Source organism: Petromyzon marinus, chromosome 51 (genome assembly GCF_048934315.1).
Source record: "Petromyzon marinus isolate PM22_M1 ecotype Great Lakes invasive population chromosome 51, UKy_Petmar_22M1.pri1.0, whole genome shotgun sequence".
Taxonomy (NCBI): domain Eukaryota; kingdom Metazoa; phylum Chordata; class Hyperoartia; order Petromyzontiformes; family Petromyzontidae; genus Petromyzon; species Petromyzon marinus.
Window position 1 is genome coordinate 4,979,910 of NC_133717.1, and position 17,615 is coordinate 4,997,524.

Below are 17,615 nucleotides of genomic sequence, written 5' to 3' on the forward strand. Positions count from 1 at the left end.
ACATCCTTGGAGAGCTCTTTGGTCTTGGCCATGGTGGAGAGTTTGGAATCTGATTGATTGATTGCTTCTGTGGACAGGTGTCTTTTATACAGGTAACAAGCTGTGATTAGGAGCACTCCCTTTAAGAGTGTGCTCCTATTCTCAGCTCGTTACCTGTATAAAAGACACCTGGGAGCCAGAAATCTTTCTGATTGAGAGGGGGTCAAATACTTATTTCCGTCATTAAAATGCAAATTAATTTATAACATTTTTGACATGCGTTTTTCTGGATTTTCTTGTTATTCTGTCTCTCACTGTTCAAATAAACCTACTATTTAAATTATAGACTGATCATTTCTTTGTCAGTGGGAAAACGTACAAAATCAGCAGGGGATCAAATACTTTTTTTCCCTCACTGTAGACAACCAGCGACTTACTCTGGCATGCTCGCATCACACTGGCATAACCTCATACGACTAATTGTATGATCCCGATTGATAATCCGACCCTCGTCAGCGAGGCGGGGCCTGATTATCATAACGGCTCACATTAGCATAATCACACCCACTCGCAGAAAAGCAATACATTTATATCGCGAATTAGCATAATTTATGCGCATAATTACAATTAACATGAAATCAGATAATTCAAATTTCATTTAATTTTTATTATTTTCATCAAAATGTTCATACCCGACATATACAACACAGTGCAAAATGAGATCAGGCAGGTTAGGGTTAGGATAAGCTCGTGTGAGAAGAAGCTCAAAAACATAATGAGAACGCAATGACATTTTCCAGTTTATGAAGGTAATACGCAATAATTATTCAATATGATTGCTCCAGTATGGGTTAAAAGAGATGCCCCTTTACCAATGTGAGCGTCTGCCATCAACACGCAGCAAACGTTTCTGCAAACTCTCCTTTGACCCGGCGCCTCCCATCAGCAATGGCCGGCTGCGAAAGAAGTGCAGCGTGCGTACGTATGCACGTACACAAACGCGTACAAAACAAGGGTACCTTGCATGAAGTTGTCCGAGACTTGAAACACGAGCGTCACGTTGTTGGAGAGGGAGCGCACGCCCGGCGGCAGAGCTTGGCCGCAGAATCTGCCCAGCGAATGTCCCCGCTGCTGGGCGCCGCCGTCGTACACGGCCAGGGAGCTGTTGCCACACAGCTCGCTCCCCGGTAGCCTTCATTGGGGTGAGAGGTAAGAGACAAACCGTGTACACAACGTCTTTTGTCGTCACCAACGGTTCATCATAAAATACAGACAATGGCGAGTGCCGTCACTTTGGGCCTGTACAAAAGTTTTGACGCAACGTGGGAGTGCTCCCCATCCGTGTGTATGGGGAACGGAAGCGTAGTGGTTAGTGTGCTGAACCCGTCCTGGGCCTCCCCTAGGTCGACTCAGCCTCAAATGAGCACCTCGTGCGATTTGTAAACATGGCCACTGGGGAGACAAAGGGGGCCGGAGGTGTGGTGTTGACCACCCACCACCTCGTGTGCTGTGCTGGCCTTCATAGGTGCTCACTAACAGCACTTGTCCCAACAGTCTGTTCAGGCTATTAGGGGGGATGTTTGTAATTTTCTTTGGGGTGATTTCGGGGGGTGTGTAAAGTGACGTGGTGTTTCCTTGCTCAAACGAGCGGTGGGAGGGGAATGTTCAACGCTGTGGGTGGAATTTAGGCCGTGGTTGAAATTAACTTGTGTCTACTGCGAGCGCCAATCTATGGCAGACAATGTAAATCATGATCGAACGTGAACATAATTTTGACGGTGGTGGTGATTGAAAATTGTCATAATAATAATGATGCCGAATTAATTGGATTATGATAAATGGGTACTGATGATGATTAAAGAGTGCTACTGTTGCATATTATGATGATGCCCATATTGCTGTTCCTGATGCTAATTTTGGTTATGCTGCTGATGAAGTTTATGAGGAAGATGAAGAAATGCAGAACGGGAAGTGTTCCTGAGAAAGCCACACTTACTTCTAAGACTTATTTTGAAGCTTGTTTCACATGCGGGAAGAAACTTTTTTCTAACAATTGTTTTACCACATAAGGCCTACTGAGCTATACAGCTCTTTTACAGAAGCAACCTGGCCACAAATGATAGCCCAATGAAGTGGCTTATGTGGAAATTTATAGCAGCCAAATCATAAACGCATGTTTCTAAATGTGCAGGGAAAAACTGGATGTGGAGAAAAATCCACGCGACCACAGGGAGAATGTGCAAACTCCAAATATACAGCAGGCGTCAGGGTTGAGATGGAACCCATGTGCTTCTGTATACCAGGTGAGGTAGTTCACATCTCGCCACTGTGGCGCCCCAGTAGCCACAGGCAACACTTTGAGCAAATTACACTCAAATGCCCACACAGATTCAAGAACCCATTTCTCTACCGTCTTCTCCTGGCCATCTCAGCACACTCACCTGTGCTGTTGCCAGGAATCATGAATACGTCGCAGGGTTCAGAGTGCGATGCACGAAGCACTGTGCCATTACTCCCCACATTAAACTAAAATAAAATTTATTTTACCAAGTAAAGCCCACCAAGCTATAACACTCTTTTTAAGAAACGACCTGGCCACACATTAAAGCTCAAAGAAGTGGCTTGTGATGTGGAAATTCATAGCAGCCAAATACTGGGGCATCACGGTGGCGAGATGTTAACTTCCTTTAACTCCCTCGCCTGGTATTCAGGGGGACGTGGGTTCGATCCCGACCCTCACACCTGCATATCTCGAGTTTGCATGTTCTCGCCGTGGTCGTGTGGATTTTTCTCTGGGTCCTCCAGTTTTTCCCTCCACATTTTGGATTCAACGTGTTCAGAGTATTTGGCTGCTCTCAATTTCCACATAAGCCATTTCGTTGAGCTATAATTTGTGACCCGGTCACTTCTGAAAGAGAGCTATATAGTTTCGTGGGTGTTACCTGGTAAAAATAAAACATTGTTTATAGTTTTATCCTCTCAATCCATGTTTCTAAATGTGGAGGGAAAAACCGGGAGACCCGGAGAAAATTCCCACGCGAGCATGGGGAGAACACGCATACTCCAAAAATATGTACCACTAGACCCAGCCGACCCATGTGATGGAGCTCGATTGGTCAGTGTGTCCACCGAGGGAACGAGCGTGCTGCTGATAATGAGCGCCTCCATTCTGCTTCAAACTCCCCTGGATGTTAATGGAGTGTGCAGTGTTTTTTGCTGTTGTTCGTAGGATAGGACTTCACCCATTCTGAATGGTGGGAATCGAGCCAAAATAAAACTGTCACGGTGAATCGGGCAGAAATAATTGTGCAACTTGTAGACCGCTACAATTTCGCGAATGTGCGGAATGTAACTCTACAGGAATCAGGCCTTTAAAATATATATTATTAATATCAATATATGATAGTCAAATTGTGTGTTACTCACTTGAAATAGTTAAATTGCAGCTTGACAAAAGAGCCATTGGGAACTGTAATGTCCACAGTGCAGAACATATTTGTTGCGTAGCCCAGGTCATAAAAGCTGTTCATTCTGCCAGTCACCCTGCAAACTCAATGACTGTCAAAAGGATTACAGTACACAGAGATGACTTTGAGACATCAGTCCTTGAATGCAAACATCGATGTACAATACATCTTTGTTAAATGTTCAGTATATACTGAACTTGACTGCCTATATAATGACAGTATGGAATACGGTATGCACATGAATACAATATATTTTCATTATATTATTTTTCCCCCAATTATATCCTGATTGTGCGATCAGCGTTACCTTTTAGAGATGAAGAATCCATTCTTAAAGTCCTCAATATTCAAAAACAGTCTGCAAAAGCAACTATCAAAGAACTACATCTGCGACACACATTAATTTTCCAAACTATAGGGGTGGGGGGGAAGTATTTTCCCACCTGCCCTGCTAATTTAAAATTCTCAAAGCCAAACCCGAGTGCGAAGTCAAATTTAATGTGATGGTTTTTGTTTGGTCATTGGCGACTGGGCTGAGACCACCAACTCACTACACCTGGGAACGCGGCTCCATCATGGCCGGCTGCCTGGATTCCCACCGAGGATCTCATCAGTGTCAGCTCAGCGCTCTAACTCCTAAGCCATGTGGTGGGCACTTTTAATGACCAGGCATTTTTTTTTATATACCCGGGCAGTTCGCAATGGCAGTTATTTTACCAACTTAAATTTACGAGCGATATGCATTCATAATGATTTATACAGTCTGTTCTAGAACGCTCTAGTAGTTGCGTTCCTGAAGAACACCACGTTATGGAGTTAAGCACAGTTTGCGATACCACGTGAGATGTGTATGCAGGCTGAATAAAGACTAAGGCGCGTGGGTAGCATCTAAAAGCATCCAGCAGCATCCCATCTTGTGTGATGCTACATCGAGGCAGCCGTACGACCGCTTATTCCTACTCGCACGACGCATTTATGTTCACTCAATCGCGTTATACCCAATTCGCGTTAAGAAAACACGCGCGTTTTAGGAGAACTGACTACTCTATGTCTCTCTCCCATGTCTTTCATAGCATCCTTCTGAAAGGATGCGATCTATTTCTTTTACACGTCTTCTAAAACGTAAATATAAGCTCTCATCTTACTCGACCTGTCTTATTTTATATTGATTGGGAGCCCTCACTCAAGGTGCTTAACATAGTTTGAAAATGGTGACAAAATATAATTATTCAGATGGCAGGGGCATGCTAGGGTTGAGTATTGAGTGACCGTGATAGAGGGTACTTAGGGGTCACAAAAGGGTATTAGGTGACATCGATATCTCTTATCTGTGTATTTTGCAAATCTTAATACTTTGCTAAAGCTTGTCTCTCTTCTATCATCTTAAATATATCTAATTGTTTTTCTTTCATTTCACTACATCTCGTTCCTTTGTCCACGTCTACTCCGTTATCTCTACTGGCTATCTATCTTCACTTATCTCACTGCATTCATAGCACTTTTCTCTCAATTCTCAAAAAGCCATTGATTCACTTACACGTCTCAAATCAACGTCCTCGGTGACCATTTGTGTAGGTGTAAAAATGTTAAACAGGTAAACGACACGAGGACGTACGGCCACTGAAACACTGAAGTTGCACTTACTCTCATAATATGCACTGAACCCTGTGAATACGACGCTGCCGTCAGACGTGAATGTGACGTACAAGTCGCTTCCAGTTGAAGTCAGGGCTTGGGGCATAGTGAAGCCAGTAAATCTACCCAATTGGGGGTAATCTCTTTAAGGTCCATTGTACACTGTCACGTATTCATAATTTCGTTCAGTTCTGGGAAAGAAACAGGTTAACATACGTGTTATTTTTTTTATTTAAAGCTTTCGTGACTGCAGGGATTCATGTTCTTGGTTCTTTCGGTAAAGCCACGTAGAAGGGAAACAATAAAATAATAAAAATACAAAACAATAAAATTCTCACGACGTTTCGACTGCAACACAAGCAATCATCATCAGGTGTGAAAACCACTGGTTTTCACACCTGGTGTGGTTCCAGACATACAGTACCCGGGCGTCTAAAAATTAAGTTGCCTCTGTGGTAGCAGCTACATTGGAGAAACCAAAAGACTTATCTCGGACCGCATCCGTGAACATAAAGCAGACTTGAAACACAGTAGGACGAACACCTCAGCCGTGGCAGATCACAGTTATAATTCAGTGGGCTCACATGACATTGACTTCTCCAAGACGGAGGTTCTCTGCAAGCCATCCGGCTACCATGAGAGATTCGTTCATGAGGCCATCCACATATACAAACACAGAGACAATTTCAACCGAGAAGATGGATTCTGGCTTAGTAACCATTGGAAAGACGTTATAAACCATTTCGGTTCTTGATTGATTGTATTTTACGGTGACTTTCAGACCGCAGTCCATTCGCTAGCACTGCCTCTTAATACCTTTCACACGACGGTCAATGGTATGGTTTATAGCATGTTGTATAATAATAAATAGTATAACAGTGTAATGTTTAACATAATTCATAAGGCAATATATAGCATCGTAATTGTATAGTGAATATACAGCAGTGTGGTATACAGTAGGGTTGGTAGAATAATACATAGTGTAATATTACAAGTCTAATATTTTATAGTCTAAAGTATAGGGTAGTGTATAGTAACGCATTGTATAATTAAAGGGTGGGGTTTGTCTATGGCAGTGTATATTACGGTGTATAGTCGTGTAATGTAGAAAAAAGTTTAGTTGGAGACATATCAATATAATGCATGTAAGAGCTTACATTGGGCTGTGTATACGATATTATGCAATGTAGTTAAGATTGGAAGGTATAATAATGTAATGTATAGTAGTCTAGTTTATAGCATAGTTGTAACTCAACACAGGACAGAGCAGCGCATCGTGGCTGTTTCTCTCTCGCCCCCCTCCTCCGTTCCGAGCATAGATGGACTCGTCCGTCTGAACAAAGCTCGTCGCTTTCCGTGGTGCTAACGTTGAAAGAAAAAAGAAACCGCCACTGTTTTTCGACATAGAATTGTAATATATAACGACTTATTGTTAGTAGATCAGCTGATTGGAGAGTATATTGAGTTTATTGATAACATTGATGTATATTCTTAGTTTTTTCGGTAAAGTCACGTTGAAGAGAAACAACAAAATAACAAAATATATATAAAACAATAAAAAATATATATATTATATATTATTTATATATATTTTGTTATTTTGTTGTTTCTCTTCAACGTGACTTTACCGAAAAAACTAAGAATATGAATTACTGCAGTCACGAAAGCTTTAAATCAAAACATTGATGTAGTTTATATTTTAGTTTTTATCAGCTTACTATATGGTATTCATTATATAGTGTAGTGTATACCCTGCTACTTTATGTTAATAGCTCAACTTATTGAAGAATATATTGAGTACATTTATTATATTGATGTAGTTTATACTTAGTTCTTTCACATCGGCTTATTGTATGATAGTTGGGTAGTTGCAATTCTTTAGCGTCAATGTACTAAATGCCTCTGTTGATATGTAAACTCTGACTTTAACATAGCTACTTCCGTGACCAGTAACATGCTAATCCCTCACACTAACATCATGATAATCTCCCAGTTATTCTGTCTCTCACTGTTCAAATAAACCTACCATTAAAATTATCGACTGATAATTTCTTTGTCAGTGGGCAAACGTACAAAATCAGCAGGGGATCAAATTCTTTTTTCCCTCACTGTAAGTCTACACTGAATGTTTCATGTCTATTTCCTTGTCTCCCCCTTGTGTCTCGGTGTCTGTGTAGGTGTCTGTACTTGACTCGGGAACTCACAATGGCGCTTGCTCCGTTTTTCTGTCCAAATCTCCACGACTTTTGACATTGAACCGGGTGAGTTGGGGTTAGAGTCATGGGGCTGGTGCTAGAGGAATGGCTAGTGTTAGGGGTAAGGGTAGTGGTAGCGTTATCGGTTAAGATTTGTATTAATTTGTCCTTAAATACAAACAGTATCTCCTAGGACTTAGAAGGTAGGGGTTCAGCTAAAAATAAACTAAACTTGTTATTTTGCCAGGTAAGGCTCACTGAGATATACAGATCTTTTCCGATCTTTTTCAGAAGTGACCACAAATGATAGCTCAACGAAGTGGATTTTCACGTGGAAATTTATAGCAGCCTAATACTCTAAACACATGTTTCTATATGTGGAGGGAAAACTGGAGGACCCCGAGAAAATCCACATGACTATTGGAAAAACATGCGCAAACTCCAAATATACAGACGTCAAGGTCGGGAACGAATCCACGACCTCCTGTATACCTGGCGAGGTAGTTAAAATTTTGCTTCCCTGACGTCCATAGAGGGTAGAGCTACGACTATTTTAGGGGTAGTCGTGTGAGTGTTTGAAGTGTTGCCATCTCCAAAACATCTTTCCATCTCCCCTCGCAGGATATCCCTGGCCCTGGTTACTATGATGTGAGTGAGGTGGTGAGGACAAAAAACGGGCACCCCATCGTACTCGGACTTCAACGCCTTTGCCCAGCTCACTGCTGTACAGGTCTCCAGTGCCCAGACAGCAGGGCACTCCAGGTGGGAATTCACTTACGGGTCACTAACTCGTTTCATTCACACACCCGTACACTCACGCACTTGCTTGCTCACTAACCCATTTAATTACTAATTCAGTCACTGGCTCAACGACCTACTCACTCCCTCGCTCAATCAGTCAATGGCTTGCTTACCCACCCACCCACTCGATAACCCACTTATCCACTCATAAACCCACTGAATAATAACTCATTGACACAAGCACTCAATCACATACTCAATACCCACTCATACACCGACTTACTATTTTTTCTCGTGAAGTTTAATGGTATATTTATTATCGCATGATTATTGACCACTTCCCACCATTTACCCAGGCCCTGGCCATTATGAACCTAGGCCTCAGGCTTGCCCTCGCCTGACTCTGCTGGTGTCCCGTGAGAACAGCTTTCCAGAGCGATCAACCCCGGGCCCAGGACCTGGAGAATATGAGGTACAGACATTCGCACATCACCTGACTCTCAACTGTGTTATATACACACACACACACACACAGTTCTTACTGCATTCACCTATAGCATAGCTCTTTTCACGTGATTATAAATAAAATCGTCCCGTGCATCCATCTACCTCCCTGTGCCTCCATACCCCTGATGTCTGCCTTCTCCCCGATTCCTTCCTTCTCTTGTATCCCTCCTCTTCCCCATGTCTCCCTCCACCCCGTGTCTCCACTTGTCTGCCCTCTCCTCCCCTGTCCTCCCTGTGTCTTTCTCTTCTCTTCTCACTGTGTCCTCTCATCATTACGTCTTCTCATTCTCACCCCCTTGTGTCCCTCCTTCCCTGCCTCGAGTAATCCTTCTCCCCTCTACACCCCGTGTCTCTGCCTGTCTCAGTATGTCCGCTTCCTCGTTCTCAGCCCTTTAATGTGAGCATGGAAGCAAAGATTCCACTACAAATGAACACTCAGTGAGGAAAACTCATTCACATGCTCACCCTACTCACTCATTTGCCCATTCACTCAGCAGTTCACTGATTCGTTCCTTCACTCACACGCTCACTCATCCACTCTCTCAATTGCCCACTCATCCTACTCATCTAATCACCCAACTGCTTATCGACCAACTCACTAAATCACTCGTGTTTACTCCATCACCTCACTCATTAATTTAGCGCATTGCTTGTTTATCTATTTCTTAACAAACTCATGCACAACACTCACTACCCACTCATTCAAACACTTCCATACTCACTCGGTTATGTATTATTTCACTCACTCATACCGTTCCATCAATTGCTCACTTGTCCAAAAACCCATACACTGCACATGCATTAAATTACTGACCGACTCAATCACACAATCACCCAGTAACCTGACTTGACCACACAGTCACTCAATTATGAAAAACTCCACAGTCGTCCATAACACTATGGCCTAGAAAAATATATGATAGGCAACGTTTCAGGCAATGGCCCTTCTTCATAGCACATAGAGAGACCATAATCAGAGTTGGAGGCTGCAATTGTTTACACCATGGGACATGAGAATTAAATGTACATGTTCTCCCTGATGAACAGTCTTAATTTGGCATCTGAATAGTAACCTGATAATAGCTCCTGAGTAACCAATAAACCCTTTAATAATCACAAATGTATTCCTAAATAATCTCATTTATGTTAAAAAAGTAAATGTCAGGACTTGCGAGATTGTTGGTCCAATCCTTGCATGTTCATTGTTCACAGATATCATGTCGCCCTCTGGCACAATGTCACCTACCTTACGTAATCGTCTGGTCAGTCAACTGAATGTGATGTGAGTGTTGGCGATTGGGTGTGTGCTCACTTACAACACTTTCCCCAAAAGTCTGTAAAGGCTATACGTGGGATCTTTGTCTTTGTGAGTCTGTGCGAGTGGATGATGAAGCCACCGCATGCCCAAGCAGTTTCGTGTTAGTCAGATAGAAGGGGCGGCTAAATGGGTGTGGCACAGGCCAGATAAGAGATGGACTGAGATGGTACAGAAGGATGTGGAGTAGATTGGACTTGCTGATGACCGGTATCAGCGGTGTCAAGACCGGCCTCTGTAGAGGAGGTTCGTGAAGGACGCTTCTGGGGAGTTGGAGGCAGTCAGCCTCCACCAACAACGGATGGCAGAGGAGCGATGCTTACAACCGCGAGCACAGTGCAGCAAGTTGGGACAGTAAGAGGCACAGGTGGTGCATTTGTCAGTCATCTCAGTTAGTCAACCCATGGCACCTGGATCTGTTCCACTACCTACCAGTGAGCCTTCAACACTATACGTAGCCTCAAAGTACGCCTTTCATAGTGCAGGCGCTGTGGTGACATGACCACCACTTAGTGGTGCACAGCGGCTGCTGTTGTTGAGGAATAACTTCATGGGGACCGGTGGCCAGGTGCGGAGCCACAGGGGGGGCTGGGGGCGGCTGGGGGGGGCTTAGCCCCCCCCTGAAATTTTGGGAAAGTCGGTAATCGGGATAACCGGATATCCGGCTGCTGCAAAATGCTGGCTGCCACCTTGTGCTGCCCTGCAGGCTGCTTGAGCGGCAGCCTTTCGAACTTATCAAACTTATTAGCCACATCAGCGGCTCCGACCTATTAATAAACTCCGCGTTCAAATCCATTAATATTTGTTTTATACATTTGTGGCGCCCATTGGAAAACATACACTGGATATCTCAGAATATTGAAGTCAGCCCCTCCAAAGTCAAAATCCTGGCTCCACCCCTGCCGGTGGCACAGTGGTTAGCGCACTCTCCTGTGAACCTGGTAAACGGAGTTCAATGCCCACTCAATACCAATAACAGTGGTGCATATTTTAACGGGTCTTGGGCCTTCACGAGGCAGACTCAGCCTTTAAATGAGGTACAGGACATTGTACTGATGTTATAAATTCTTATAAAATGGTTACAATCTGTATTATCACTTTTACCAATACCCCAATGAAGCCCTCATACTTAAGAAATAAGGGTGTTGGAAACTGATTCTTTAAGTGAGCGCTAAGCGAGCGGTCTGTACTGAGTATACCGCTATCCGGAGAGATACACAATTTAAATCAGTCACCAAACAAGAATGCTTTAAAAAAAAAGTCACAACGACAGCCAAAATGTATAATATAATGAATATGTATTTACATTTACAATACAGAAAATCACGGTTTTGATACAAAAATAAATGTTGTGGTCAGGGTCCATTTGGTCGGGCGCTGGTTCTGGATGACGCCTGATCACCGAAACGCCTCCCCCGGAATCTTCCCTGCTTCCTGACGACGGGAACGACGATTGGCGACCGTGCAGGAGCCGCAGCCAAAACCGGAGCAGCGATTGCGATGAGGGAATGAGGAGAGGAGGGAACAGAGTGGAGAGGGAGACAAGCGGCATCATTAGCGACGGTCGCCAAAACGTGAACACGCCGGTGCAGTTGCGATTACGTGTGTCGGTCAGGATTGTGGGCGGCACGGTACTCACGTAGAGGTGGATGAAGTCGTCAGCCGCTTTGGAGAAATCCCAATTGTTCCGCTCCAGGCATCTGTGGAGGCAAGCGCGGACAGGAGGCAAAGAGAACGTCAGTGCCTTTTTTCCACAGTCCAGCTTGCAAGTCTAGTGCCTGGGCTGTGGACCAGATTCCTATGGCCACCTGAAACGGGTTCATGCCAGCTCCCGGTGAGAATCGATTGTGCAGCCCCATTACACAGTGCCGTTCGGCTCGCTTCTCAATGGGATCCGCATGCTTGGAATAGCGCCGTCACGGGGTCAACGCAGCAGAGACGCACCGTCAAGTCGCCCCTCACTCGAGTCGACTTTATGGCCATGTGTTTGTACAAAATTTGTCGAAACGTACCAAAAATTATCGTTTAAACTCGGGACAGGAGTAAGCCACCTCAAGCATACATTGTCTCCTTAATAATCTTTACAAAATGACTGACGCTTTCCTCTGTCTGTGGACAAAAGGGGTAGGGGGGAATGAAGGGGCAGGAAGGACATAACAGTCCGAGTCCAAAGACCCTGGTGCCCCTATAAGGGTTTGGCAGAATAAATGGCTCCTGCTGGGCTGTCTCATTACTCTGCAATGAAGCATGACATCATGCGTGTGTGCACGTGTGTGTGGCTGTAAGACAGTTCCCACGTGCTCTCGCCCACCTTTGCGACCACTCTGGTGTCATGTGGGATTTTTTTGTGAACGAATTGACTGTCTCCTGCTGGGACGAGGTGAGCGCAGTAAGCGGGCAGCTGCTGGACGTCGCTGATGTTGAGGCGAATGCAGGGGGCATCTCACTTGCAAGAGCTTCGCGGATGAACATCCGCTCACTCGCGACAGATGGCCTGCCGGGTGTCAACACAAGCAGGTCAATAAAAATAATAACACATTACTTAGTTAAACAGCAAGCTAATGGAGCACCTGAAGGAAACACACATGGGCAAGGGGTCAACACTCTATCCCATACAGAAGACAAGATGGAGATTAGTCCACACTTGCTGTACTGCCTTCTGGAAAATCAAGAGTATGCAACCTCGTTATGGAAGAAGCAAAGGAATGGGAGAGGGAGCAGAGGAAAGGGAAGCAGGAAAGTGTGTATTGTCTGTGTACGAAAACATGGTGTGTGTTTGTGGCTGTGTGTATATGATGTGTCATGTAGCCCGTATCCCCAGCCACCGCATGCCTAAACAGCTTTTGTTCGGCTGGATAAAGGGGGCTAAACGGGCGCTGAATGGGCTAGAGAAGAGATGGAGTGATGTGGTACAAGAGGATGTGGTCCTGAGTGGACTTGCCGATGACTGGTACCCGCCGTGTTAAAATCGGCCTCTGTGGAGGAGGCTCGTTAAGAATGCTACTGGGTAGTTGGAGGCAGTCGCCTTCCAACAACAATGGGGCAGAGGAGTGACGCTCAAAACAACGAGCGGAGCGCTGGGTGGCCAAAGCACAGCAAGTTGGCATAGTAGGGGGCACAGGTGGTGCATTGGCCAGCCATCTCAGTCGACCCGTAGCACCTGGGTCTGCCCCGTGACCTGCCAGCGGGCGTTCCACACTTCAAGTGGCCTCAACGTGCACATAGGCTGGCACAAGCGCCGTGGTGACATCACTGCCACTTAGTGGCGAACGGCGGTTGTTATGATGTGTTGGGTCATGGTGCAAGTGACTCACCTGCCGTCCATGGTTGGCACCAATTGCACCACCCGCCAAAACATCTTCACAGACTCTTGGCAATTCTTGGCTGAGGATCGACAAGCAAAACAAAGGTGCACGGGCATCAAGAGAGAGCCACGCCATTAACATTAACCGCATGGCAGGATCAATTAGAATGGTGAGGTGGTGATTATGGCATGCAGTGCAGAATGCACCTGGTGTAGTTAAATGCAATGTCAGTGATACTGTTGATGATGCTACTGCTGATAACGAAGCTGATGGTGAATGTGACTATGCAAATACTCACTCTCTTTGAAGAAGCCATGGACGGTGAAGTTGACCTGGGTATCCTGTAAAGTGAAAGTCACAAGTAAACACGACCGCCCATCATTTGTAAGCAACCCAAGAGGTGGAGACTGCAGGGTTGGGGTGTCGGCCAGGGTTAGTGCTGTGGCTAGAGTAAGTGTGAGTCTTGGCTTGTGTTAGTGTCAAGGTTTGAGAGAGAGAGATATGTTGCTAGGGATCATAATGGGATCGAGTGTCAAGGCTAGGGATAATGTAAGGCGAAGACGATGGCGTTAATCTCTCTTCAGAGTTACGTTTCACGTAATAATTCACGTTTAATATTGGAGCAAGTGAAAGGTGGACATATTTACATAGACATAAGGGTATCAAAGAATAAGTCTAAATCATTATTGTAAAAATTCGAAGCATAAATTGAAGGCTTGTGGACAGGAAAGGTTTGTAACTCAGGCCGCATGAGCTCAGCAATTTGTGTTTAAGCAGAGCCAGCGGCTATGTCAATGAGGGCGTTTTGGTGCAAGGCCACGGTGGGCTCACCGTGCCACGGCTGACGGTGGTGGTGAAGGAGGACATATCGTGATGCTTGTGCGTCAGCTCTTTGATGAAGTCCTCCGCCGTCAGCCGCTCGCACTTGAGCTGTGCTGTGGGATGAGGGGGCAGGAGGGCAACAAAACTGTGGTGATGCGAGTGGCGACAGATATGCGCATGTTAAACTTATTTTGCACTGTACGTAGTCAACTGTTGCATTGGAGGTGCGGAGCAAGGAGAAAAAAACTGCATGGCGCACGGTGACAGAATGACATGAGCGGTGACACAGTGACGCACGGATCTGCAAACATCGCTCGTGACCAACACTCACGTGAATCTTCCGGGGTCGGCTTGTCTGTACCCTCCTCTCCCAGGCTGCTCCTGGAGGTAGAAACGAGATCTGGAGTGTTAGGAAACTGAGTGGCTACACTCACATCCACAAATGTGCTTTAATTTCCGTGTTTTCGCAAAGCATTTCTTCTGGTATCGTTGCAGAAATTGATTATTTAATTCCAGTTTTAGAAGCCATATTTAATTTCGAAGGATTTAAAGCAATCTTCTGATTGGCTGCTTGCGGCTATGTGAAAAAACCTCCACACGTTTCAGCACACTTTAAATGGCGTGCTCTTTGATGACGCTATAGAAGTTGTCATTGATGCTTATAACCGCCTGTACCGATGATAAACAATGTAACACGGTCTCCCGAGAGCAGTCTGTGGCAAATACCAATTCATCCTTTCATGTGACAGCCTTGCTGGCCAGTTTGTGAGTATGTGTGTGTTTGTCAGCTCACTCTGAGGGGGTGTAGATGGTGATGAGGGCATCCTTATGATACTTCTTGAGCAGACCCTCGCGGTCTGCGGTATCATAAAGACCGTAGTACCTGCCAATGCACATGCAACACACTTTAATCACCAAGTGCGTAGCGATCCATCGATTCATATCAACTCAAATATTTTGTTTACAATGCAAGTATACGGTCGTGCTTGAGATCATAAAAGAGTCGCAATGCATTGTTGCATAAATAATGGGATGATGCAGTGGTGTAACGGTTATTACTCTGGGCTTGCAAATCAGAGTTTGCCAGTGTAATGTCCTGGAAGCAAACGTTGAAGCAAAGGTGCAAACTGATTGAATCCCCCCACCTATGTCCAGCCAGCTGTCTACCACAGTTCAATTGGAAATGTTGGGGTCGTGTCGGTACTCCCTACCCTTATGTCCGGCTATTGTGGAAGACTAGGCCATATACACGATAGAGGGTTCTCTACAGCTCCCTCTAGTGGAGTAGAATGCACAAGGAATTTCAGGGCTGCACTTTTATATACAACTAGCTTTACTACCCGGCTTCGCCCGAGACTTGGATTCTTGTCTTGGATTAATAAGCGGAGGGTTGGGGTGGGGATGCGTGACGTCAGCAGGCACACTGCGTAATGCTTCCGCATGCGGGTGACATCACAGATGTGACGTCACCGCTCACTTGCCGTGGAAAATATATCCATTATTGCTACCCAGATTCCAAATTTCAAGTTTGTTGCATGTTGGGAAGTATGCTAAACATTTCGAACAGACACACATATTTACAAATTTCCCTTTTATATATGTAGATGATAAATTCATGATAGAATTAAGATAATGGGACTAATCTGTAGAAGGAAGGCAATCCAACTGGAAAACGGTAATAATGAGAGACACGTGGACTAAACAACATATGCAGCGTAAAGAAACCATTCTAACTGATAAGAAAAGTAAGTGGGCTTGAGCAGAACACACTGGCAGAAGGAATAATGGCCAATAGTCTAGACTAAGTACTGAGTGACATCCAAGGGAGGGAACGTGCCTAAGGGCAAGGTGATCCAGGAGTTGGAGCGAATAAATGAGCTTGTCTATAGATTGTAGGTAGGTTATTCCATTGCAGGGCAGTCATATAGTAATGGCTTGGGGAAGCATTTACCCAGCAGTGCATTGATAATTCCTGGTGATGATGATGAAATATTACATAAAAGCATAGGATGGGATACCCTAGTGTCTGTGTGAGTGAGTGCGGGGAATTGGAAGGCTCCTTACTCCTTGAGGAAGTTCGTGATGAGGCCTTGAATGTCGGCTGAGGTGGGCGGCAGAGGGGTGGGTGGCATAGCTGTGGGAGGCTGAGCCTTGGGTGGCAGAGGTGTGGTTGGCAGAGGTGTGGTTGGCAGAGCGGTGGGAGGCTGAGCCTTGGGTGGCAGAGGTGTGGGTGGCAGAACGGTGGGAGGCTGAGCCTTTGGTGGCAGAGGTGTGGGTGGTAGAGTTGTGGGAGGCTGAGCTGTGGGTGGCAGAGCGGTGGGTGGCAGAGGTGTGCGTGGCAAAGTCATGGGAGGCCGATCTTCGCAAGGCTGAGCCTTCCGAGGTCGAGCCTTGGGTGACAGAGCTGTGGGTCGCTCAGCTGTGGGAGGCATAGGCGTGGGTGTCAGAGGTGTGGGTGGCACAACTTTGAGAAGCTGAGCAGTGGCAAGCCGATCCTTGGATGGCAGAGTTGTGGGTGGCACAGCGGTGGGTGGCACAGCGATGAGAGGCTGAGCTTTGGGAGGCTGCGCAGTTGGTGGTTGAGCAGAGGGTGCCATGACTTTGGGCACCATCATGGACATGGATGTGGGCGGCTCTGGCAACTCAGCTTCTTCCTGTTGGTAACAAACAGTTATGGTAATGAATGTGATTATGATGATGTGAGTGGTGGTGCTGGTGGTAATGAAGTTGATGCCAATGGTGAGGATGATGGTGTTGAGAGTAATGATAGATGTGATGATAACTTTTGATGTACTAACACGTACAATCTAGTGTACCAACATATTCTGATGTACCAACACAAACAATCTGATATACTAACATACAATCTCATGTACCAAAACACACAATTACAAATACTAACACGTCCACACGGAACGGTGGTGAGAGCATAGCAGCCGCGTGCCGGTTGTACGCATGGCCTCCTCACCTTGATCAGCCGCCGGTCGTCCTTCGTTAGATCCGCAGTGAGCGGAGACGGTGGGCCCAGGACTGGGCGCATCAAGACGATGGCCTGCAACACGGACAAAGCGGCGGCACCAATCAGCTGTCTGCCGGCACGCCGGCCCCCTCCCATGTGGATCACCTTACCTCGTTAGCGTGATCATGTCTGTGTGTGTGTCATAATTCTAATGCATGTTGTGCAACCAGGTGAAAGAGAACTCAAGAGACCAGGATATGCTTAATTTTCCACAGTGACCCCGGTCACCAATCACACGGGGGAAAGATGGCAGCAATTTGGAAAATGGATCAAAGAAAATGGTAAAAATGAGACGGGAATAATGGGAAGCAATAAAAACGAAATGATGAAAATTACATGAAAAATTAAATTGATTCTTTAAATGAATCCCGGCTTCCACCGACAACTCAATGAGTTTGATGATTTATGACGATATTTTTATGATTTCGAGTGCTGTAATCTCTCATAGCTGCGGGTGGTCACACATGGTATATGAGCTATTCAACCCGAAATCAAATGATTCTTATGCGTGTGACTAAACGCATGCATTATGTGTGCTGAAATGCATTTAACCTATGCATAATTGCACACCTATTGGCCTAGCCCTCCAGTCCACTTGGGCTGTCTTTTCCAGCCATCCCAGGGGATTTC

General features: G+C 45.5%; 1 long non-coding RNA gene across 1 annotated transcript; it reads left to right on the forward strand.

Moving 5' to 3' along the window:
• The first annotated feature begins 1,100 nt into the window (after window positions 1-1,100).
• Window positions 1,101-17,370, forward strand: LOC142931236 (uncharacterized). Its single transcript, XR_012947244.1, has 5 exons — window positions 1,101-1,188; window positions 7,259-7,342; window positions 7,898-8,038; window positions 8,374-8,489; window positions 16,965-17,370. It is a non-coding gene; the product is annotated as an uncharacterized LOC142931236 (long non-coding RNA).
• The last annotated feature ends 245 nt before the right edge of the window (window positions 17,371-17,615 follow it).